Source organism: Bacillus rossius, chromosome 7 (genome assembly GCF_032445375.1).
Source record: "Bacillus rossius redtenbacheri isolate Brsri chromosome 7, Brsri_v3, whole genome shotgun sequence".
Classification (NCBI taxonomy): Eukaryota; Metazoa; Arthropoda; class Insecta; order Phasmatodea; family Bacillidae; genus Bacillus; species Bacillus rossius.
The window spans coordinates 61,221,282-61,238,296 of NC_086335.1; the positions used below are offsets into that span (position 1 = coordinate 61,221,282).

At 38.4% G+C, this 17,015-nt stretch overlaps 1 pseudogene; it reads right to left on the reverse strand.

The window, feature by feature from the left end:
- Positions 1 to 8,041: 8,041 nt before the first annotated feature.
- Positions 8,042 to 13,654, reverse strand: LOC134534179 (UDP-glucosyltransferase 2-like; annotated as a pseudogene).
- Positions 13,655 to 17,015: the final 3,361 nt, after the last annotated feature.

A 17,015-nucleotide genomic window follows, 5' to 3' on the forward strand; every position in this document is an offset into this window, starting at 1 on the left:
ATCCCGCCTCACTAACACGCACATACACCCTGACCGTTTTTATCCAAACACGCTGTCTGATACGTAGAGACCGGGGAAAAGAAATCCGCAGATTCATTTCGCGATAATCTAAAATTAAAATACATATATGCACCTTACAGCTGGGTGCACAACTGAAAAAAATAACATTAACAGTAGGTCGCACGCAGAAGATTTTACCCGCCATTTTTTCTAACCTACTGTTTCACAATAGCGCATGGGATTTACGCGTGCATGAGAGAAAAATCGTTCGCAAAGAAGGGAAATGAAGATATCGCGCACAAAAAAAAAAAGTTAAACTTCAAAAAAATTTCTTTAGACGTCATTTCATCAGGTGCATCTTTTGCCCTTCTGAGGAGGAGGAGGATTTGGAGGAGGGGGAGACACGTAGCACGTTCATATTCTATATCTGCCTCTGAATTATGAATAGTTCCCTAATGCATGTACAGCCGAATCCTTACGAAACGGCAGCTTGACACGTCGAAACGAAGACTGAGAAAAATGTTTTCCTCGGGCATGAGAAATTTTCAATTTTTGGTCTTTGTCTCTCGTCGCGCTTCGTCGCCCCCCCCCCCCCCCCCCCCCTTTTTTTGTCCTCGAGCGACGGGTTGACCGGGACCTGGAACTGGGGCAGGCGGTCAGAGACACGCGCGTGCAACAGTGGCCCGGGCGCCGCTGTCCGCTGGTGCTGAAGATGGCGGCGCGACAGCGAGTCTTCAGCAGAATGCCTGTGCTGGAACCACTGGCTTGCGCGCCCGCGAAGGGCTGAGTCCGACCAGCACGAGCTCCCTCCAGCCTCAGGCAGGGACCTGAAATATTCGCGGTTTTCGATGACCTCCAAAGATAGTCTACACCGTGCTCTGTATACTCGGAAAAATAAACCACCAGTTCGTTCATTGGCTGCTGACTTGTGAGTCGCTTCAACTGGTTTGCCTGTGATTCCATTGTGAAATAGGTGACTCTGAAAATTCGCAGAGAATTTTCAAAGTTAGTTATTTCACAATCCCCAGCAAAACTTTATCATTCATAGGCACAGAACAGGAGGTTAGCGACCTGGGACTCCTCGCGGGCCCAAGTTCGGGTGCTCGGCCCCTGGGTCTGTGACTGGCGATGATGACATCCCTGTTGGTCAGTCAGCGACGGCTGCTCGGGGTAGCTTCGTTAAGTGGCCCGCCTCGTCAGGGGTGTATGTGTGTTAGTGAGGCGGGATGATAAGCGCGACGCTCGCTGGTGCTTCTAGCGCGGTATAGCCTCTAAGCGCAAGTCTCTGAACTGGCGCGCATTCGTCTCGTCGTCACAGGATAACTGTGAAATTTGAGCGGTGACCGTAACATTATATGGCGGAGAAATGAAGATAAAGGTGTTATGCAAGCCCCTTTAGTGCTTTCAAGAATCTGTACTGATTGTTTTATGCCTAAAAATTACTCTGGAAACACGCGTTTTAGGCATTTTAACGCTTCTAAAAATACAGTTTAAAAACTTAATCCGAAATTAAAAGTACTTTTCGGCCCTCAGCGAACTCTTGAATGCTATTCGTAAATAGGCCCCACTCGGATATCTTGAGTAGTTTTGAAATCGCGTTGTTTTTCCTCTGCACACCGTATGTGTGCCCAGGTAGGCGGGCCCCTTAAGCGATTGGTCTGAGCCTGTGATTCGATACTTCTTTGGTTGAGGGTTTCTCAGAGATGTCCAGATGAACAGGGAGCCGAAAACAAAAAGCAGCTTGAAGGTATGTGTATTTGAATTTAGACTATCGCGAAATAAATCCGCGAAATTTTCCCGTCTCTGGCCGTAGGAAAATGGATACGCCATCGCATCGCAACCAGAGGCCGAGGCGACCAGTGCGACAGCAAAATATCGCGTTATTGTACAGTTTTCACCCACGCGACAACATAATATAAGTAATTCCAATGCTAGATACCGTAAAAATTCGCGGATTATTTCCGTGATATGCTAAAATACAAATAATTACACCTTCATGCCGCTTCTGCTATTGGTTCACTGTTAATATCGAGGACTCTTTCTTGACCGATTGCAGACCCTCCATCAAAGAAGTATCGAATCACAATTTACCCACTTTTCCCGGAGTAGGCGGAGGATCATGTCGTCTATCCTGAAGGTCATAGAACATGCGAATTTTTCTAGTCCCTAAACGTTTGTATGTAAAATGTTTCTTGCTGTTACATGTGCACCGAACATTAGAAGACACCCATTAATGCTTGCAGGTTTTTTTTTTTTTTTTTAAATCGATATATTTGAGAGATTTCACAGTTAAAAATTAGCAAACAAAACCTTAAAAACACAATTATAATAATATAATTACCAACGTACCAGTTTAACCATCTTTCGAAAGCAAAATTCTGACACACTGCGTCAGCGACGCGATAGTACATAATAGAAAACATATCAAATCGGGAAGTCTGTCGCATCCGCCATTTTTGTTGCGCTGACGTCATGGCAGTTTCGAACATGCCTGGGTAAAAATATTCACATCACCGCTATCGCGCTATAGTGATTCCAGCGAAAATGTGACGAGGCTGGTGTATTTGGCCTCTGCACTCACATCAACATGCTTTTATCCCTCGGTCCTGGACTCAGCCACATCAATCAATATTTTTGTACAAAATGAGATTCGTCGGCAACACTGGCGACACCTACCTCCAACCTTTGGGACTAAGATGGCCGCAACCAGCAGACCAAAACAATATGGCGGCACACGGCAGACTATGCAATGGCGGGGCACTGCAGACGATGCCTGTGGAGGACGGAGGGGCGCTCTGACTGGATCCGGCGAAATATGGTACTAATTATTCTAATACTGGTTTAAGGAGGACAGAAAGGAACCGAAAGACACAATTTTGATTTCAACGGGTTTTAAAGCCAAATGTCCAAATTTGACTTTGTGAAAGCGAGTTTTATGATTTAATGGAATGCCTGAAGTTAATAGTGACGCGTTGCTTTTTAGTAATTTCCCTACGTGAAAGTTTTTGTGCGTCAAACCTGCCGTTGTATCACCATTCCAATAGAAGAATGGCAGATGACAGAAGTGAAGAGTATTTATTTAAAATTTATGATAGCAATTTATGAAAATTAAAAAAAAATAATTTAGCAAAATATTTTTTAACGTTACACAAGTTTAGTGTAAATAATAAACCTCCAGTCTTTAGAATTTCCTAATAGGAGTACAAAAAAGTTTGTCGTCAGATACTAGATTCATAATTCAACTGTTAACTAAACTAATCAATGTGTATTTAGCATAGACAGAGTCCACCAGTATTGGTGTCGATCGATGCTGGTCCCGATTTACAAATGGGCCAACCGGGCATTTACTCAAAGCGCCAGTTTTCGAGGGGCGGAAAAAAAACCGAGAGACTGGAAAAATATATATTTTTTTAATTCTACGATAATTATTTAATGTAAAAAAATTTACATGTAAAACCATACAATTTAAAGCACACACAAAAAAAAAATTTCCCCTTTATTTTGTTGTTTTTTATTTTTATGTAAAACATTTTATCTGTTACCGCGGAATACTGCCATGGACAAAGCCAGGGAGAAATGTTGGTTTATACTAACTATTACAGGCTTTAAACCAAATATAACTAGATTTAATATGCATCACCCTATAACTCATATTTTATTACAGTGGTTATAACAGCAATATAAAACTGCAAAAACCATTTATTAAATTTAAATACCTACGAAAAAAGACAAAGAGCCATGTCTCGGAAAAAAACAGTAGTATTTAGTTGCATAATATGATGTTTTAAAACTTATATAGAAAATAAGCTTGAGTTTGTGAAATCTCACGAAGTTTGAGTCACCGGGAATCTGGGCCTGAGAGCGTATTTTTGCCCCGTGGACTGAACAAGCGGTCGGTTTCTCTTCCGGGTGTCGGGGGGCGGTTGTGGCGTTGTTCTCCCTTGCCTCGACCCCGACGTCATCGACAAAGGGCGGGGCGCGTTCCCGAAGCACTCCCGACTGCTTCCTCTGCTACACGCTCCGCCGCCCGCGCGTCGGCTACACAAGTCCTCCTCATCGGGGCGAGACCACAGATGGTCGTAGCGAGGATACATGGCGCTAATTGGGCCACCGAGCATTTTTTTTTGGGAAGGGGAGGGGGGGAAGGTGGCGGTTGGGGTTATTAAAACACTTGGTAAAAATAAGAAACAAGTTAATAAACACAAAAGCTAAAAAAAAAAGAAAAAAGGTCTATTAGTTGACACTGATTTAACCTAATGAGAAATACAGGATGTTCTCGAAAGAATGCCCCAGATTAAATGGTATATTATAACATTTTAATTTAGACTATTCGCAACAAACCACACATAAAATTGAAGGTAAACTAACCAAGCAAATGTTCAATATGTGCACCTTATACGGCACTACAATACGGCACGGCAATACGGCACACATCCAACCTAAAGTCAAATTCTTCCCACAATTTGGTCAACACGTCCGGAGTAATGGAAGCGATAGTCTCTTCAATTCTTCAATTCTCTCAAGTCATTAGGCAGCGGTGAAACATAGACACAATCTTTTATAAAGCCCCAAAGGAGAAAAAAAAATCATACGTTATTTCAGTTGAACATACAGGCCACTGAAAAAGAGCTCTGTCGTCTCACCATTACGACCTTTCCAATGGTCAGGGACTTCTACATTCAACCACTCTTGTACAAAGAGATTCCAATGGGGAGGGGCTCCATCCTGTTGCCAAATAAAGTTTACAGGTTCACCCTCTACCAAATGTGGTTATAAGCCATTTTTTCGCGCTGAAAGCGAGAAAACAACAGAACAGTTTTCGCGCATGCGCTTATGTAAAACTGTTTGAGTTACTTTGATTGTGACTCTAAACCAACACACTATAACGCTTACAGCTGATACTAATAAATTTTATAACTAGAACATTATTTTATGGACAAACTGTATTTCTCTTAGTATTTAATTGTTATGTTTGCATTAAAACAAGATTTTGATACACAAATTTTCTAAAATTTCTGGGATTAGGACCCTCAGACCACCTGGTGGCCCCACACAATCAAATTCAAAATCCTAGGTAAATATCTGTTTCTTTTTTGAAAGGAGGGGATTGTTGGTTCGATGGGTGAGCCGAGGGGGGGGGGGATGGGAGAATTCGCCATCATCATTGGGGGGGGGGGGGGGGGGGGGAGAGAGAGAAGATACCACTGGACGAGACCATGCATGGTCACTGCGTGGGACACTCTCAGTTCAGATACTGGTCCGCGCCATGTTCGCCTGACGCCCAGAACACTGTCCGCACTGAGGAAACATCTTTGAAGAACTGTATTTCATGTTAGTGACTGTGTTTAGCGAGTTCTAATTCATACCCATTAACCTTCGCCGGGCGTGGTCAGTCACCATTCCCGCAATGTTTTGGGTGTTCCAATGTGGCGGCTGAGTGGTGACTTTTAACTTCGTCATGGCACGCCATCTTCTGTAAACACACACGCTCAAGCCGAGTGCCCCATAGAATTGGCTATTCAATTTCATCCAGTTGCGGTAAACGATAGTAAAAATAATTATTATTTTGCTGTAATTAATGCGAAACGAGAATGGTGATAACACTATAATTTTTTTTTCGCAATTGTATTTTATATACGGCTTAAACATTTTCAGTAATAACAATAAGTCTCACGCAACGGAGTATCTACAATGGCAAGTCTGCGGACACATACCCGCACGGATTGGCTCGGCAAAGCCCAGCTCTTACGTTTACGTTACTCCGTGCGACCAATAGAAGCTGATTCCTTGGCGGCAGTGGTAGCCATGTTTGTTTGTGTTTTAAATATGTTAAAAATTATCTAAAGTACAAGATGTTCTATCATTACTTTGTGGTTTATTTATATTATATATGTAAATTCCGACTGTGTTATGGCCTCATTTACCACTTTTTTTAAAAATTAAATTCATTTTTCGTAACTTTGAAATTCCAAGCTATTGGTTGCTATATGTTACATTTCTGTGCACTGTGGAAGTGGCAGACAGATAGTAAAATAAACGTGTCCTTCGGCGTTTCCGTTTTTATGTTTGTGTCCTTATGGAAGGGGTCTTAATGAAATGGCGTTTCCCAATTCCAATTCATTCCCTCCCCCCATCACTACGGTGATAATTTCCAGCGTAAGAGACTGACCACGCAAGGTAATTTACTGATTTGTTACGCATGAAAAAGTAATAATGCTCCCGATCAATGAGACTATTTGTGCCATAATTAATCATTTAACTGTTTATATAAACCTATAAACTTTAAATGGTTTTTTGCTGAATTTATAGTGTCTTCTTATCAAACAGTTTAAAAGTCAAAGCCATGAGACCTATTAATATATGTCTGAAGAGTTTGTTGTTACATAATTCGTAAAATAACAAGATAGCACTGCGATACTGTACACTGCGTGTAAGAGATGTCCACATTGGACAAGTAATCAAGCAATTCAACTGTCGGATAATGACTACTGCACGGCGGAGCCAGGGTGCTATTTGGAAAGGAAAAAGCGTATGCGACATCATAATCCAAGATGGCGGCTGGGGTCAAGGTCATCAAAGATGATCGATGTGGCATTACAATCCGACATGGCGACATCGGCTCCAACTCCTTTTATATACTACTCATCAGTTCTCAAAACCTATTTCCCCATTAACTTAACATGATCACAACACATTTCTTTCCTGAAAGAACCTACCATATTTGGTAAAAGTACAACTTAAGAGGCCTTAAATTCACATTAACATAGTAAAAAAGAGTTTACAGCATATAAATTAGGCATTGCTATAAATTTCACTTCTCTACCGCTTTGTATCCTTAGTAATGTCTTTGTTTATTCTGTTACCTGTGCCAATTTCTCCTGCTATCTTCTTCATCCTTTTCCTTTCCCTTCGCCCTCATCACTACCCCCGATGAACAAATGACAAATGGAATATTTACTCCTTTAAACCATGCAATCTGTTTTGGAAGTTTGCTCATTCTACAGACCCTTGCAAAGTGTCCAATCATTCTGCAAACTCTGCAGCTCTTCTTCAGCACAAGGGCACGTATGTGTATTACCTTTATTGTATGCTCCACGACACCTGCAGCAATTACTTGCAATTACTTACTGATATTTCCTTATTATTTTTTGTACAACCAATTGTTTTCTAACTACATCTGTTGCGCTAACCTTAATGATGTCAGTTAGCATCCAAATGAAAAGTTTCTGATAACTCTTTGTTCAAAAGTCCAACTACGTGCCTATCATGAACAAATTTTCCCCGCATTAATTTGTATTCACACCTTTCGGCAAAAGAATGCACAGCCGTGATAAATTATTCAACTGACTCCTCAGCCAATTGTGAATGAAGATTGAACTATGTCTCTATTATGACATTAATTTTTAACTCCTGTAGCACTGGAGACCTTCCTATGCCAAATACTGTTTCGGACATCAAATGAAATCACTTCCTTAACTCAAATTTCCATTTGAACAATATTCGCGCACACTTCCATTTCTTCTTCTTTAGGTATTCACTAGCATTTTTTTTTAAACATCCCTAATCGTTATCCCTTCCAAGAATCCTCAAAACATATTTTGCTAATTTCCCTAACCGCAACAGAGAATAGAGTATGCTGTCTGTGGTGTGTCTTTGGTCTGTTTAGCTATGCAAATAAATATATTCACTAAGTGCAGTTCCTAAATAAATTTAACTGAATTTTGCTTTTTTTTGGATAAAAAAATCTTAAAGTAAACTAACGAAAAAAAAAGGTTTTGGTAGTCAATAGTAAATAGTTTAGTTAATAATAATAGTAAATTGCATGGATATTTTAGTTAAGACTACTATTTGTGTACAATAATATTTAAACTTATATGAATTTTTTTGCAGCAGCATAAAAAAGACATTCTCAAAACAACTTTCTAATATAATAATCAGTATTAAATAACAAGGTTTACCAGGATAAATTAAATCAACTCATCGTTTTTTTAAAATTTTTTAATAAATAGTTAATATACATTTTAAAATTTCACATAAAAATTCTATCCAAACATAAAAAATACTGTTCTTTTACATCGGGTGAGTGGTGTCCTTGTCAGACTTTAGCATTCCACCCCTACCAGGTCACGCTAGCTGTATTGCCTCGGCACATGTATTGTGGCCACCAGTGCCACTTTCAGTGCCTCCACAATGTCCAACAAGAGCAGAAGTAACTGGTACATAGGCATGGAGTGAGAAAAGAGGTCATTAGTCGCAGGGGCGTAGCCAGGGGGGGGGGGGGGGGTTTAGGGGTTCAACCACCCCCCCCCCCTTAGCACCAAATTTTTAATTAATTTCTTATTCATCACTCAAACAAATTTCATATTAAAATTAATACAATTTTTACCATTACAATATTTAAATTTAAGTATTGAAAACTGCTAAAATATCACTATTTTACACCTTAAAATCCAAATTTTCCCGGGGGAGGACCCCCGGACCCCCCGCTTTAATACGGGGGGGGGGGCATGCTTCTTAACACCCCCCATACACAAATCCTGGCTACGCCACTGATTAGTCGGTCTTCTCTTTGCAGCCTGCCAGTTCACAGTGCCTCCACAGCCAGCATGCTCTAGCTCTCAGCAGCAGTATTGTGGCCAAACAGTGCCTCCACAATGTCCGACAAAAAGCAGAAGTAACTGTTACATAGGCATGGAGTGAGCAAAGAGGTAGTTAGTTGGTCTTCTCCTTGCGGCCTGCCGCTCCAAAGCGCCTCCACAGCCAGCGCGCTCCGGCCCTCAGCAGCAGTAACGTGACCACCAGTGCCACCAGCAGTGCCCCCAGAATGTCCAGCAGGAGGTATTGGTACAGTGGCATGCCCACGGCCGCCGTCCTGAGGTGCGGCGCTCCCCCGTGGCGCAGCACGTACTCCACCCAGAACACGGCCTGGTCCAGCGGGTGCTCCGGCTGGTCGCGGAATATGCGGGACAGGCGCCGCGCGTTCTCCGCGTAACTGCAAGCACACAACATACGCATTGTGTCGCCAATACATCTCTTTGACTCTGTTACTGATAAGTTGAAAGAATAAAATACATAAAACATTCACAAATCTTCGATCAGTGATGAAAAGACTTCTGCTGATTTTATTAAACTCCAAAACAGAATTTTGACATTCAGAACAATTTAATGCAAATAAAGTGTAATTATAAATTGCACTATGTACCTGTAAAAACCCACCCATCTCCTGCAGTGCGAAGACAATGACAGCTAAAATGATAAAAATATTGGGCAGAGATAAAATTTCTGAGAAATTTAACATGATAAGATAGCTACCTACTGAAGAGCAAAATAAATTACTGTTACAAGAAATAATATAAATTCCATAATAGTAGAATGGTAAGTTCAAGTGTAGGGAATGAGAAAAAAGCACAAACATTTAGAAGAAAGAGAGAAGGGAGAAAAGGTTGGTAAGAATGGGAAGTTGTGGTTGGGGGAAAATAGGAAAATAGGAGGGCAGTGGAAATAATTGTTCTTCGTGCAGAAGCCATAGACTGTCCTAAATGGTGTCATTATAAAAATCGATAGTCATTTAAAGTATACTTTTTTCTAAGTAGAATTTTGGAACGAGACTTGTCTGTTTACAGTTAATAACACTTAAGACTATAGTCACACAATTTTATAGTCATGTTCGTTAACAACCTTAAACTTAGGGTTTATTTGGGAGATTGTAAACTTACCTAGAATCGGTGAGAATCTGAGCGATACTTTTTTGAATTATTTCCTTGTTTAGGTTATGAGACGAAAGGCTGATGCCAACCCCGTGCTTTTCGGCTAATGCAGCATTTCCTTGCTGATCCATGAAAAAAGGTATCCCAATAGTCGGAACGCCAAAGTACGCCGCTTCTTGTGAGCTGAATAATCCGTTGTGAGTGATGAAGAGTTTCATATTTTTGTGACCTGGAAAAAAATGTACAAATTTATATATCTCCTAAAGAGTAATTACGTATATTATAAGAAAACGTCTTACCCGAATGAATCGTTGATTTAATCAGCAATACAGGCCGAGTTTTTCGCAATTAATCTATGTTTAATGAAGGAAGTACATATAAACACGCGCTGTACATATTACACGACTTTGATATTTATTTGCAAACGTTAAGTACTAATATAATTGTAACCATTTGCAAAAAATATAAAACTTGCAGCTATGCTCGAAAAAACAACAAAATGTTTTAAGAATATTGGCACAGTGTTAACCAAACACAAGTTTGAACAATTATTGCAGGTGTTGCTGCAAACGGTAGGGAAGATAGACAAAATAATTTGAAAAACAGAATAAATAGTTTAAAATATAAGCAAAATAACTTTTTGATGTGGGCTATGATTCCTTTGGTAAGATAGTAAAATAGTCAATCATTTTACCTTAAAAAAAGTTAAAGGAAAAAGTTGTTACAGTACACTTGTAAGCTCATATCTCGATATTTCTTACCTAGGATGTCTGTTTGCGGCAACCACTTTGACAGCATCACATTTTTTGGGACATTTTTCAAGGCGTCAGTCTCAAACTTCCACAACACTCTTTGTGGCAAACTGGCGAACACGTCCAGGAACGCCTGTTGCACGTCGGCAGGCAAGGTGGCGCTCTGTACGTTAGAACCCAGACTGAAGAAAATTGCACCATCCGTAGCTCCATCTAAGAATGCTTGTAATTTCTGAAAATAATAAATTACAATTGTTAGTGTGTGACTCCATTTACTAGCCTAATTTAATAATCAATTACACTCAAGAGTGATTAATAGACACCTGCAAAATTCGCGGATTCAATTACCTGCAGGATAGACTCTACTACACTATACACACTCGGGCAAATGCCACCTGTTCATTGGCTGCTAACTTGTGAGTCGTCTCGGCTGAGTGTCTGTGATTCGACACTTCTTTTAGCGAGGGTCTCTAATTGGCCCTCATTAATCCAGATTAACAGTGAACCAGTGGTAGAAGCATTGCTAAGGTATAATTATTTGAAGTGTAGCATATCACGAAATGAATCCGCGAATTTTGCAGGTCTCTAGTGATTACATTATTATAATTCTGATACAATTAAGTTTTTGTACTAAAAAAACCCTTTGATTTACAATGAATTCATAAAACACGGAAATAATTAAGTTTTAATACAAAGTATATCTTTGTAAATTTAATATATTTAATTTCTACACATCCAAATTTTTGTTGTGAGATAAGTATACATACCCAGCCAGCTACCTTTCTGACAATATGAAATTTAACACATAATTTCTGAGATCTATGATTCGTGATGGTCTGCGACTTTGATGGACAAAACCCTATGGCGGGCTTTGTGGATTCAGTCTATATATAAAAACTGGCCCAACCAGATTTTAGGTCGGGACATAATTATAAGTAACGGAAAAACAGTGATTTTGTCAAGCTTTAGATGGACTTGCTTCTGGATCATCCTGAAACTTTTCAACCTTTGAAATAATGATTTTATTCAAAAAATTTCCGTACCAATTTTTTTTTTTTTAATGAGATTGAAACTAAACATAAGCATTTGTAAATTTTGTTCAGTACAATTTTTTTTTTAGGTTTCATACTATATATAGCACCAACAAAGGTTAACCACCAACAGTACGTAGTAAAAAGGTCACGAAGTCATTTATCCCCGGTGAAAGAATATATAGCATAGTTTTCTCCTGAACTATGCGATTATTTACACAATCTTAAAGAAGCAAGTCTGGCGATTATTAAGTACATAATGTACTTAGGTCGAAGTGGTCCGAGCGTGAAACGTACCAAACAATGCATTGATTGTGTGGAGTCTTGTGGGTATTTTACCAATACATTCTTGTACACTGAACAAATTCAATGCTGTTATGTCCAGAAAACTTTTGACATGTTTTTTTATTATAATATTATGAGCCCAATTGGCTTTGGCTTTTTCAAATTGTTAGGTAACAAAACCAAAGTAATTTTCTCACTCAAGATGGACTAAAGAACCCACTTAAGTTTAATGATTTTATTACTTGTTAGTCTCAATTTCTGAGAGCATAGTGCATGAGCGACATTGTTAATGAACTACGCACCTTTTCTTACGGTTTGGCTGGCTGCAGGTTCATGCCACCCACGGGAATCACATTCGGCGCGATGGGGCGCGGGGCCTGGAAGCCGAACACCACGTTGCCAAGGACCAAGCTTATGTTCCTCTCGTACTCGTCCAGGGGAGGCACCGGGAAGTCGAAACGGTCTTGAGCTATTTGCCTGAGGGTCGGGAGGTACTCGAAGTAGTGTATCCAGTAGTTGATGATTTCCGCAGCGGAGCTGTGCATCCGTTGCATGAAGCTCATCCGGTCGGTGTACGGAGTGATGTAGTCTGGCGTGTAGGCTGGGTTCTTTGGGGATCCGGTCATGTAGTTCACGGAGCGGGGCAGGCCCGAGCCGCACAGGGCGACCACGGGAGGGTTGCCGAACTTCGAGATCAAGGGCCAGAAGCATTGGCTGTACTCCGATTCCACGAGGATCAGGTCGAAGATCCTCCCGTCCGGGTAGCCCAATATTTTTTTCACTCCTTCCGTTTGCATGTGGTGCCTGCAGATCATGAACACGGAATCCCTTAAGGCGCGCATTTTGTCCGTCACTGCTTCGCTCGTCCAGTCTGCGTACTTCGTGTTTGCCTTGATGTGCTCGTAGGTACCTTCGAGGTGTATGTAGGTGAGGTTGGCCATAGGGTTCTTCTCGACGTCTTGGCTGACCACAGTGACCTCGTGACCTCTTTTGACCAAGGCGTGCAACAGCACCTTGTTCCAGAAGTGGTGGCTGGGAGAAGCCAGGGTCAGGAGAGCAAGAATTTTAGCTCCACATACTTGGTCGACCCTTGTGTAAATTACTGCTAAAACGCAGAGAAAAACGACCTGAAGTTTCATAGCAGATAATCTACAAACATAAGAAACAAAACAAAAATTACTTTTCTATAGACTTGACATCTAACAACTACACGCATAGTTTATACCACGACGAGTGCATGTTTTGACATATTCATGTAAGGTACAAGCCGTCATTCAACTAAAACCATCCCATAAAATTAAGCACTTTGTTTTACATAGAAATAGGCTAGCAAACCATTTATAAATTAAACAAAATTTCATTAGCTTTTCAAAATATAAAATCCAACACAACAAATATAGAGCTGATGATAAAATCTATAGTAACTGTGTACTGGAATACAATTATAAAATCCAACCAAAAGCTAATACACATACATTTTACTCTAAATTAAGTATTGGCATACATTAGCCTATAATAAATTAAGTACACGTTCCAATCTAAGGAAAAAAAAGGGAATTACACTATACCAGTCACACAAACTTTACCACACAGAATCATGCAGTAGGTAAGACACTGTGTTTTCATAACATTAAAAATATTTATAACCACCATGGATATATTCTTTAATGATTTATTTCATTTTACAAGTATTTAAAATTAATTATGTGACTTCATTTAATGAAATCTCTCCGAGATGTAAGATTAATGGTGATGGTGGGGTTATATATCTCGTGGGTGGGAAATCCTCACGGAAGGATGCCTGGAAGAAGCACTGATAGCAAGTTGGATGTTACGTTATTTAAATGATTCATGCAATTGGCGAATTTTGATTTAATGCAGTTTTTTTTACATACACCATTGCAGTATTGCACTGTTTGTCATGGAAAAATTCAGAAAATCAAAAAAATAAATAAAAATATGAAGATAAAAAATTAACAGAAAACAAGAATGAATCCGTTGATGTCGGACAAACGGAACCAAAGATGAAACAAAACAAGCATTATGGACAACACAACGACGACAATACGGACTAAAAAGTTTAACATATAAATATCATACAGCACAAGAATTCCGTTGAAGGAACTTAGTCATGGAAAAATTAATATAACAACACAGATGAACACAGTGGGCTAACAACGACGATACATATAAAATGACAGATTAAATTAAATTGGATGTTGCTAACTCCGACTCGTGCAATGAGACATTGCCTTGAAACGGGATAGGACGCGGTTATGGCACGGGTCTGATAAGCATATATGTGCATTAACATTCATGAATCACACCGTCACCCATAAATTGAGCGCTCTAAGTGGACATTATTAGAACCATCTAAACAACGGTGGTTTCTAATTAGCTGGTTATTTAATTTATTTGTTTTATTTACCTACGCAAAATTGTCAAAAAAATACGTTTATTTTATACACGCAATATATATTTCACAAATTAAATATTGCTGCTACACCAAATAAAATAAATTATTCTGTAGTAGTTTGTATGAGGAAAAAAAGACAGTTTCGCAGGACAACTTGGCTACAGAAATATTACTATAGAAATATTACTATAACAAATGTGACTGTTTTGCGTAAAGGACAAATCGTTAGGCATATTGCCGATAAATGACCTTTTGTTAAAAAAAAGAGGTTATTTTTAGCCAGTTATAAACACTTTAATTCCGGATTATCATCTCGTTGTATATAAGAATAAGAAGTATTTAAATATTAGCCCAGTGGCAACTTTAGTCTTGAAGTTATTTAAAATAAATTAAATCTATTCAGGGGTATTAATTTAAATATTAGTAAAAATATAAGTATAGACACTCAAAGTTCTTAATATACATACTATATACATGTGTGTATATACACACACAGAGACACAGGGTATTTGTGAACTGAGTTCATAAGTATAAAGGATAGATAGGAGGGAAAGCCAGAACACGCAATTTTTGTTAAAGAACATATATCAACAAAAAAAATATGCTAAGTTACAGGTGCGAAAACTAGCGCGCAAATATGAATTTCGCGCTCAATTAGGCACCATGCCAGAAGCTTTGCGCGCGAGTAGTCAAAATATTATTTGAAAACACGTCCGAGAAGAAACAAAAAATTTAATGGAATAAATAATTTTATTTATAAAAAATACTAAGAATGTGCGTTATGGTTAAATACATTTACATATATGCTACAAAATACCTTAACACTCAAAACAACGCATGCTGCATAACGAAAGGGTAATATTAATTACATTAGATGTGTTATTCATTAGCCTATATTTAGCGCCTGCATTTATATATGGTTAATAAAATTAAAGGCATGACTACGATGGATGCTTATTGCTATTGTCAATGTTTATGTAATGTTTCATGTACAACAATTGTAAAGTAAAAAAAATATATAATATATGGGTGCGTTTACTTATGTACGCGCGTTAGACGTTATGCTTACTTAGCGTAATAAATAACTTTAGAAACTCAATATTCAATATTAATATGAACACTTGTATAAAATTAATTAATTTAGTAAAATAATCGAGATTAATTTTAATTAATAATAAAAATCAATTATATGCAGAATATTTATTATAAATTATAAATTATTTATTTTAATCATTTATTAAATAATATTATAAAAATTTAAAATCAAATAAATTATTCTTACGGAAACATAAACTCATTTATATAAATAAAATTTCAAAAGTTTATAAACATAATTTCTATCACTAATATTCACAATAAATAATTGTTTTAATGATACAGACCAGTATCCAATAGAAATCATTAAAGTATATGATTTAAAAGCACACATTTTTTATTTGTTTGTAGCCTTTTTCTCGTGTAAATTTTTGTTGCATGCTGCGCGTGCATCGTAGAAATTCATTCCCACGATTTTTACATAACGCGCCTAAAACAAGTATAACCTAACCTCACTTACACTATTACACTTGAAAATACATTTGAATTACTTCATAGAAACCTTTTATATCACTAATATTCGCAATAAATAAATGTTTATAATGATATGGACCAGTATTCAATATCAATCACTAGTGCATAAGTTTTGAAAGCACATATATCATCACATATTCATCCTGAGAAAATTTCGTTGCACGATGCGCGCGAACGTAAAATTCCACTCTCAGAATTTTTTCATAACGGGCCTAAAGAGGTATTACTTAAAAAATTTAATAAGATAATAGACATACAAATTAAATCAAATTACTATAACGGCATAATTTCCATTGATATTATTTTCGTTTTTAACCAGAAACTTACCGGTTCGAAGGAGGTTCGAAATTTTAAAAAAATAAAGACATGCAGACTTACCAACGAGTACCTCGGAAGTTCAACGTATCAGTTTGTGGCTCGTACCAGCAGTAACAACATAGCACGGGCTCGGATCAATAAATAGTGAAACGTTATCAAAGGTAGCATCGAAACTTCACATCTGAATACCTTACAAAGATGCCGTAACGCGAGACACTGGACGAAAAGCTGGATTGCACAACATTGACTAAGCCAACCGGGCGTGCGGACGATCTAAATCGATAGTCTGCGTCGACTGTGAAGGTCGTGAGTTTTTTTTTATCTCGTTGGCACTCACTCTCTCTCTCTCTCTCTCTCTCTCTCTCTCTCTCTCTCTCTCTATCTCGTCTCTCTCTTGAGCACACACCAGAATTACGTCACAAAGAGATAGAGCGGCACACGGCCGGCGATCGTTTGAAGGTTCTAATAATTGCGAAATGTCCCGATCATCACAACTCATTTACGCTGGAATCACAAGAGCGCCACAGACACGATGCGAAGTGATAGCAAAATATCGATTACTTCGGACATGTGGCATGTAACTGCGATCGAACCAAACAACTAAACATAATAATTTTCTTTCCATTACATCTATACATCGCATCAATCAATGTTTATAAGTTAACTTAAACTGACCTGTTGAGAAAAAAATTTGGTTAGTTATTATTTAATATTTATTCGGAAAATTCATTGTAAGCAAACATACCTATTAGAATTTAAAAAAAAAAAATGTTTCTTAACATTATTATCACGCCATTGCTAGTTTGCACTGTAAGTTATAGAAAAAAATACCCGGATTTAGTAATAAAAAAAGTTGTAAGACACATTATATATGTAGGTATATTTATATTATAGTATTGTATTACAGGTGCAATGCACCCGTATAATCATCATTCGG